Source organism: Macrotis lagotis, chromosome 1, assembly GCF_037893015.1.
Source record: "Macrotis lagotis isolate mMagLag1 chromosome 1, bilby.v1.9.chrom.fasta, whole genome shotgun sequence".
NCBI classification, from domain to species: Eukaryota; Metazoa; Chordata; class Mammalia; order Peramelemorphia; family Peramelidae; genus Macrotis; species Macrotis lagotis.
The window spans coordinates 598,615,334-598,625,526 of record NC_133658.1 but is presented as its reverse complement, the minus strand read 5'-3'; positions in this window follow the sequence as shown (position 1 = coordinate 598,625,526).

Genomic DNA, 10,193 nt, shown 5'->3' with positions numbered 1-10,193 from the left:
GAGTTATTTTCTTCAGTGGATTTTTGAATCTTTGTTTCCATTTAGTCAATTCTCATTTTTAAGCAGTTGTTTTCTTTTTCTGAGCTAAATTTTTTAATTCTTTTCAATCATTCATTTTTAAACCAATTTTTCATCTCCCTCTCTTACATGATTTTTAAGCTCTTTTGAATTCTCCCATGAGTTCTTTCTGGATTTGAGGGTGTTTCTCCCCCCCCCCCACCAGGTACTTTGACTTTTTTTTTATGAATTTGTATCTTATTTCCCCTGTCACTGTAATAATTTTCTATGGTTAGAATATTTTTTTTGTTGCTTTTTTACTCATCTTTTTTTTACCTTTTCCCTTTCTTTTAAATTTGAGTTCTGCTGCCTGTGTGGAAGGGGTTGCGTTTGAAGTTCTTGTGCCAGGAGTTACAGGTTCTAGCTGTTTATCTGGTGCTGCACAGATGTTGCCCTGATGTCCACAGGTAATTAATTCTCTCTCTCTCCCTCCCTCTCTTTAGGTTTTTCAAGGCAAATGGGATTAAGTGGCTTGGCCAAGGCCACACAGGTAGGTAAGTGTCTGAGGCCAGATTTGAACTCAGGTACTCCTGACTCCAGGGCCGGTGCTCTATCCACTGTATCACCTAGCCGCCCCCTTTTAATTTTTATTTATTTATTTATTTGTATACAGGTAATTCTCAGTTCTGGTCCTGTGTTGAGAGGATAGGGTAAAGAGTGACAGATGTTACTGGAGGCCATAGGGGTCTGGCAGTTTACCTGGTGGTGAGTTGGGGTTCTAGTACTGGGTTCTGCCATGTATGGAAGTTAAAGGGGGGTGTTTCTGCATTCCCCAGGGGAAATACTGAAGCACGAGGTGGTCTGGCCCCTGTAAGCTGCCTTTTCCCCTGGGGGCTATAGTGAAACATGTGGCAATCTAGTCACTGTTTACTTCCTCTGGGTATGCTGAGGCATGTGGTGGTGGTAATGGTGGTTCTGATTTTGGTGTTTGCCTTCTCTACCACACTGGGGTTCAAAATCTATTTTAGTTTGCTTTGGTGGAGCTTGCTGTTGATTTGCTGGGATGTTTCCTGTCTTGAACCATTATTCCCTTTTACCTGAATGAGTAAGACCTTTCCTGCCCTTCTTCCAAGTTTCTTGGGCTAAAAGATTGTTTTACCCTGCTTTTTGTTGGTTATATTACAGGATTTGTTTTGTGGGTGCTACTTTATGGTTATTTAGAGGTGTATATGGGACAGTTATGGTGATTTGCTGCTTACTCTGTCATCTTATTGGGGTAATTTTCAACTCAAGTTTTTTGAATTTAGTTATATTGTCAGTTTCTTTTTCTATATTTAATTCTCTCCCTCATTTGACTCTTCACTTTCTCTGCCTAGTTAAGTAAGTGATTCAAAATGTTTTCTTCCCATTTTTGCTCTAATCTATTTTTAATTAATTTTTTAAATTGTACTCTTTCTCAAAATGTTTTCTTTGCTTTGTTCTCCTCATAATTCACTTCTATATTATTCTGAAACTCTTCTCTCCCCTTTTATCCCATGCTTTTCCTGTTCCTTTTTTATTTATTGTATGCTCCTCAACTGAGTAAACCTGTTTTATCTGAAGTACCAAATTTTAGTTCCCTCCATTATCACATTTCTTTCTTACAGCCTCTATAGATCTTATTCCATTGTCTGTTTCTGTTGTATTTTGACCTTTTAAACTGATAAAGAAACTAATGTTTCTTGGAAGAAGTGTTATATGGTGGGAATAATTCTAAATTTTGAATCATGAGTCATCATTTTTACCTCTGACTTTACCATGATCAGATTCTATTTCTATGACTATGCTAATCTATTTTTAGTTTTATGTATCCCAAACTATGGCTTTGAGCTGGTTGATCCTGGGGGCTCATATACTACTTTTTCTGGTGTGATATATTGTCCAGGGAGATGTCACCCTCTTTCAGAGAAGATGGTCTCCTAAGTTGTTTATGCATTCCAGATGAAATACAATCCATTTCATACTGTAGACATATGTCTCTTTCTATGGAAGTGTTCTTTAGTGACACAATTTCCTTTTCTCTTCTTGGATCTGGGCCTGGCTTAGAATCATCATGGAGATAGAGATGCTTTCCTAGGGGTTCCATCAATTATCACTGTTATGATATACACGTTTCTTGGTAGTGTTCATAGGAAATGTGGGGAAAGAAGAAAAGAAGTTGATTCATGAGGGGTCATACTTAGAGACATCTTTCTTAATATGAAGGCTATGCAAAGTGGAGTATTCCTATGTTCTCTTCACAAAGATTCTTACAGCTGTGGTTAAATCTGTGAAAATACAGTCATGTTAGGAAGGTTAAAAAAATGCTCTTTTAGTTATTCTCCCTCCTCTTGATTAGGATTTAGGAGTGGAGGGTAGATCTCTCTATGCCTGGAGGGTGGAGGATAGGCAGAGAGTTAATAGATTGGAGGAATTCCTTTCTGATGGAAGCACTCACATATTTTGCTTCATCTGTTTTTGAATGTTGGTATTCTTAGAACACACACACACACACACACACACACACACACACACACACACACTAAAATAGTTATGTAGGCTTAATAGGTGAAGTCTGATGATTTTTGTCCTAACTTCTATTGGAATCAATAGTCCTTCTTTCTTTGAGTGTCCCTTCATGTTGGGGTACATTTTCCCATTGGTCAGACTAAGACCCAGACACTCTGATAATGACCCAGTGCTACTTCCAATTCAGATTAAACTGGGAACCAATCAACAAATAATTATTAAGAGTTTAGCATTATACTAAATGCTAAAATAGAAATACAGCACATGGCTCCTGCCCCGAAGAAGCTTACAATCTAGTTGGAAATCAGTATAAAATATATATGTTAAGTGCTAAATGAGGGATTCATTTAAAAAGTATAACAGAAATTCTTTGTATGACTCTCTGTGAAGGAGGAGTGAGGGGGTTATGAGGAAATCTAGACAAAATTATAAATATGGATTTTACTATTTTTTTAAAGGAGTGGTATGAATTCAAAGGAAGGTGGAGTTATTTGGAGTAAAGCAATCAGGAAAGTCTTCATGCAAGAAATCAAATAGCACTTGATTTAGGTTTTGAAGGATGAGTTGTACTGTCAGTTAGAGAGAACAACAAAATCTCAGATTTAGAGATATTCTGTGGGACAGTGAATCATCCAACATCTAATCAGTAGTCCTCTATCAAAGACCTATATGATGGGACATGCTTGGCAAAGATGGACAGAGAGGAGAAGACAGGAGAGGGAGGGTAGATGAAAAGAGAGGAAATGGAGAGAGGAGAGATCTATGATATGCCAGCATAGGGGGATGAGGGGGAAGAAAAATGAACTAGTCCCTGCCTTTATAGAGTTTTCATTCTACTAGAAGTTAGTGGATATTTAGGAGAAAAAGTTGAATAAGAATGATGAAGACAGATAATGGATAACCTTGACTTAAGTTTGTAGGTTTATAGAAATACAATGATTATTTTTGAAATGACTAACTCCCTGTACAGAAAGAGTATTTATTATAGCTGGACTTGTTCTTTATTTGATGAGGATAACATAGCTAAACTCTAGGAAGTTGTGTGACATAATTAAAAAGTGCTTGCTATGTGTCACTTATATTAGATATTAATAATACGAAGACAGAATTGAAACAGTCCTTGGCCTCAGGAATTAATTTGTAAGGGAGGGGAACAGTATCTACAGTGTCAGAAGAATCAGAATTAGAAGTCAGGAAAACCAAATCCTTGTCTTGCCTCGGCCACTAATTTGGAGCAAGTCACTTTCCCCTCTCTGGGCCTCAATTTCCCCAGTTATAAAAAGAAAGTACTAGACAAAATAGTTTCTAAATTTCCTTCTAACTCTAAGATTTGATGATTCTTTAACTCCAGTGAATTTGGTTTGTTAATGATCTCACTTTTAATAATTTACTACCAAATGATAAAAAATTGCATCATCCTTTGTCAGCGGGTAGTGAACCTCATTCCTTGTCCCAGTTCCTCCATTTCCTTTGGTAAATTGTTAATAAAATGGGACACCTCATTTCCAAAGTGTTCTGTTGAAGCTCTACTCATTGCCTGTTTGGTGCTTATCTAGAAGTATGATGCATGACCACCCCTTATAACTACATATGCAAGATAATGCTTTTTTAAACATTCAATAAAAACAGAGGGGCCTTATGACTGATGAAAAAGCACAGAAATATAAAAACAAGGAAAGAAAGAAATGGGGCAGGAAATGGTGATATGTTTTTATTTTATTTCCTAATGGCTTTGATTTTTGTCTCTCCTGCTTCCTATCTTTGAATTAATAGAAAGCAAAAAGCCATTGTCAGGTTTTCACATGAATTGTTTGTCTCCATCTGAGAGGTGAGTTTTTAAGTCTCCAGTCCAGGACCTAATGGTGCAGTACATTCCTCTCTACCATATTTTCTTATGTTCAACCTCCAATTGATGTGGTAGCTGAGCTGGTTGAAAACTGGTGCTAATGAAACCAGTATCTCAGATGTTTTTATTCTGTTTCATAGCTTCAGGAGGCACCCTGGGGCCCTAGAAAATGTGTGCTGCTTCTGAGGCTAAGCAGGTCAGATAAGAGTCTGTATGTGTTCTAGTAAATGTGTGCTGTTCCTGAGGGTGATAAGTTAGAAGAGGGATATGTGTGTGTGTGTGTGTGTGTGTGTGTGTGTGTGTGTGTGTGTGTGTGTGTGTGTGTGTGTGTGTGTGTTTGTGTGTGTGTGTGTGTGTGTGTGTGTGTGTTTATTTGGATCAATTCAATTCAGCTCCATTTCTAAGTGAATACTTCAAAGTAAGGGATCTGGGCAGGAGTACCATCTTTATACAGAGCTGGGATTCATTTTAGATTTCCTTTAGCCTTCAAAAGATTTTAGTCCTGAGAAAAGTTTTAGAGAATACTACTTGTGTCTCTATGGTGCATCGTTCTCTCCCAATATTAGGTGTCTCCCCCCCCCATCTGACACAAAACATGTTACATGCAAATGGTAATTCTTCTAAGTACTGTTTTGTGATAAACTAGAAATGGACTGAGAAAATAGAGCTGTGAGAGAGAAAATACAATGCCAGAAACTGAGAAGTAGAAAGAGGGAGGGGGAGAGAGAAGGAAGGAGAAGTAAAGAGAAAAGGGGTGAGGAAGAAAAGAGAGAGAGAGAGAGAGAGAGAGAGAGAGAGAGAGAGAGAGCGAGAAAGAGAGAGAAAGAGGGAGACAGAGACAGAGAGACAGAGACAAAGAAAGAGACAGAGAGAGAATGGGTGGTAGTGGTTGTGGGTGCTTGTAGATTGGAAGTGGGGAACAATTTTTTTCTGCCAAGGACAATTTGGATATTTATAACTTGATGGAAAATACGAACTTATCAACTTAAAAATTAGCCTGCTATATTAGGGCAAACATTTAATTAATTCATCCCTGAAAAGTTCCTAGATTTATTGAATCTTGAATCCCACTTGTGATTGCTATGGTAGCACCAGACCAAATGATGACATGGGCTTTATATAGCTTGGTTTGTGAGCTGGGACATTCCCAGCCCCTGTGTAGGTGATACAGTGGTGAGGTTATCAGAAAGGCTAGAAGGGGACAAGAGATAAAAGGGTGGGGTAAAATATGAATAAAGTAAAGTGGTTTAAAAAAGAACTAAGCAGGAGAGAAAGAAGACATAAATTCTATCCTTTCCCTGGCTTGGTAGAAAGAGAGCATCAAGGACTGAGTTTGACAAAGACAATCTACAGTTGAAATCCCTTAAGTACAGCTAAGTACTGCATTCAGTTACTGAGCAGTATATTTGCCAACAGTATGTATTCCAGATTCATAGGACAATAAGCATTTAGAGCAGGAAGAAGCCATAGAAGATACAAAGTACAATTTTATTGTAGTTAAGGACACTGAGGATCTTTCCTCATACTGAAAAGCATTTTTTTTAAAATTATGAAGCCTCTGAAGTCTCCCATTAGAAGTGGAGTGCTGCTGAGCATTCAAAAGGTGCTTAAGATGGAAAGAATTAGGTGTCTTCTACAGAGGGAGACAGGGTGACCCTGTAGATGGGGTGGCTAATAAAACTGGGATCAGTCAGGAAAATTTGATTTCAAATGCTGTCTCTAGAACATGTGACCTCCTGCTCAAGTCATAACCTCCCTAAGAAAAACTCCTCTAACACCAGACAGCTATAAGACAAATTACAGAGTATGTTTAGCACAGTATTAGTAGAGTTTCTTCATTTGTTGTCCGCTAAACCAATAAAATCAAGTTCCATCTAAACTCCATCTAGTCAAGGCCTCTCCAGACCAAATAAACAAAAAGTCCTAAAAAAGTCTCAAAAGGAAAATCTCTTTTACTGTCTTAGGTGGAAGTGGAAGTTAAGACTAAAAACAGCTGCAGGAATGGGGGAGCCTTGGTGGTTTGTCACATTGTGTTTCCTTGGCTTTCACAATTGAAAATTGCTTTTTATTTGTAGTTTTATTTGTTCAAAGACAGGTGACTTTTGATAGGAACTGGGCAAAAGAGGAAGGGGAAAAACCTACTTCTCTCTTCTAGCAAACTTAAATTTGGAGGCCAATCATAGAGTAAAGCAACCCCTTGACCCTTGGCCTCCTAACCTGGGAACTCCTGTGGTTTCTTCCTTGAAAGCTGGTTTGGTTTGTATTAAAGATAGTAATTGCTGAAAAGAGCTCTTCACAGGTTGTAAAGACTATGAAACAACTGTAATAAAAAACAACCCAACAACTCCAACACAATATAAGCCTTTAACCAATTCTGTGAGGCAAGCTGCTTACTTAAATGGTTACCAGTTAGCAGTTCTTGACCCTTAGGCAGAAAATATCTACTTATTTTCAGGTTCCTAATTTAGAAGCTGGTAAATCTGATGAACAAAATTCCCAAGTTATAAAATGGCATGTATTTAATATTAGAACTATTCAATGAAAGAAAAAAATTAAACTGTTTTCTAGGTATTAGACCTAGAAGGGACATTAGGAATCTGTACCTGAGTCCTCTGCCTCAAAATTCATCATTTTTTAAATTTTACCTCGTGACTACATAGGAATGCCTCTGTCTTTCTCTTTCTCTTTTCAATCATTTTTACTTTTACTCCTTTGCCCAGGGAAGTCAAATGATGTTTGACGAGAGAGACATATGTATAAAATAGAAAGTATCATGTCTTTTACATGTTATTTAAAATTTCTATAGACATATGTAGATTCCATATGTTAGCAATGAACTTGTAACACAACTTCTCCCTCTTTCTGTCCTCTTCCTTGAGGGACTTATTTTACCAGCCAATGCTCCTGAGGTATCAGTTTTTCTACAGACAGTGAAGATTCTAAGGGTGCAGACAAATTACAAATTAGGCAAACATCAGCGCACAGAGTAGTGTCAAAGCTGATCTTTACTGGCTTCCTTATTTAATCTGAGTTTATGAGAGCATATAATGTCACAGCTGGCAAGAATCTCAGATATTACTGAATTTATCCCCAATTTTATTTTTATTTACGTCTTTTATCTTTACATTATGTTCTCTTTAGACTATTAACCTTCCCCACCCATTCCCCATCCAGTGAGAGACCACTAGAAACAAAAATTTTAAAAGGAATAAAAAAAGCAGCTCAGCAAATATAGCCAATTTACTGACCACATGCAGCAATATATACAATACTTCACATCCAGAGTCCTCCATTTCTGTTAAAAAAAAAAGAAGAAAAGAGCTTCATTGCCTTATTTTTTCTGTTGGACCAAACTTGGTCATTATAATTGTGCAATGTTCAGTTTCTGTTCATTGGTTTTTTTTTTCCATTTACATTGTTGTAGTCATTGAGTTTATTGTTTATTTTAGTCTGTTTCCCTGAATTTTTCATGTTTGTTTTTTTTTCCTATAACATTCTGTAATAGCATTCCATTATATTCATGTACCATTACTTATTTAGCTATTCTCCAACTGATGGAAACTCCATCAATTATAGTTGAAGAAACTGAGTCTTGTATAGCAGAATTTCAAACTTAACAGTGTTGGCAATAAAATTCAAACATAGGTACAAAATCAGTGCATTTCCCATTATACCATGCTGTATTTTCTTCTGTCTTTGCCAAATCTAGTTTTTTTTTTTTAGTTTTTGCAAGGCAATGGGGTTAAGTGGCTTGCCCAAACCAAATCTAGTTTTCCTTTTGGTATTAGGTCTTAGCAATTAAAATTTCTCTCCAATGACCCCCTCCTTCTTATGTTCTGCTCAGTTCTTCCTTCTGTTTCTCCCCCTGTTTTCTGTACTTTTTTTTAGGTTTTTGTACTTTAAAATCATATTGACTTATCAGGTCTTAAGGGGAAGTCACTGTCCTTGACCTCCATCTATTTCCTGTCTACTGAAGTCATGAACAATAAAAATCTTTAAAAATAACACTTTTGTGTTCAAGACTTGGCATGTTCAACTATGTAAACAACAGAATCAATTCCATCGAAGCACACTAAATATCCCATCTATGCTATCATGTCTTTTGGGAACTTGATGAATACTCATTTATGTAATTAAGACTTCCCATGATTTTCCAAAAGCTGAGGTCTGCCCACGTCAGAACCTTATACTCAATAAACTCGAGTAGCTTCCTGGTAACCTTTGTTACCAAGATAAGCTTCTGTTTGATATTTAATACTCTTTACAACTTATCCCCACCCTACCTTTATGATTTTCAGGATACAAATTCTTAAGGAAATAATCTGAAGTAATCTATGATATATTAAATATGATTGAAAGGATATTAATGTTAACATTTATTTAACATAGAAAGAATCTTTGAGATAATTCTACTGTCTATACACATATACACACACATATGTTGGCTTATATCATTGCTGTTCAGTCTTGTCCAACTCTTTGTGACCTCTTGAATCACATTGTCAATGGGACTTTCTTGGCAAGGATACTGGAGTAGTTTGCCACTTTCTTCTCCAGCGGATAAAGGCATATAGAGGTGAAGTGACTTGCCCAGGGTCACAAAGCTAGTAAGTGTCTGAGGCTGGATTGGAATTCCTGACTCCAGACCCAGTACTCTAATCACTGAGTCAACTAACTGCCTTTTTAATTATCTATCTGGCCCATATATTACACTTTTATGAATTCTTTCTTTCTTATTCATTTATTTTTGTTAAACTTTTTTTCTCGATGAACAAAAAATCCACCTGTTCTCCTTTCTATCCCTACCCTCACTGAAAAAGAAAGAGAGAAGCAAGTCCTTCTAACAATATTCACAGTTAAGCAAGTTATACAGTCATTTGGAGCTTGTCTTAGTATATGTTGTGATATGCTGGTCTAATTTCTGTTGGACTCCTTTTCAGTTATCCCAGTAGTCTAAGTTTTCTGTTTGATCATGAGTTCTAATAGCTGGGATCTTTGTATTTCTCAAACATTAGGCCACTGTACTTACATGCTTCTTTATATTTTGTACCTAATTTGTTCTACTGTTGGATGGTCTTATTTTTTCATTGATGTTTACTGTTTCTTATATCACCTTGGTATACCATGTATCTATTTTTCCCACTCCCTGAGAGGCATCTCATAGAATAAATATTATTTTTTTAAAGATATACAATGAGAAAAGACTGAAAACATGTGCTATGTGTGATGTTTGGAGAGATGAGAGTCATTTGATTCTCATGATTTGAAAATTTTGGTACATTTACTTTTTTATTTTTTTGATGTATTTCCATTTCCATTGTTTTAGTTACTGAATATATTATTTTCTTATTATTTCTGCTTACTTCATTTTGTATCAGTTATGAAGACCTTTCCATGGTTCTCTATATTTAGCAAATAAGTTTTTTAGGTTTTTGCAAGGCAAATGGGGTTAAATGGCTTGCCCAAGGCCACACAGCTAGGTAATTATTAAATGTCTGAGGCTGGATTTGAACTCAGGTACTCCTGACTCCAGGGTCACTGCTCTATCCACTGCGCCCACCTAGCCATCCCAGCAAATCATTTCTTACAGTGCAGGCATTCATATATCACAGTTTGTTTGGCCATTTCCTAATTGATGAAGTTACCAGCACTTTTATTACTTGACATCTACTTAGATATTTTAGATATTTTTATCATCTACTTTGTTTCCAATTCTTAATTATCAAAAAGGCTGCTATAAATATATTGAATATATGGGAACTTATTTTGTTATCAATGATTTCCTTGGGGTATACAACTGATT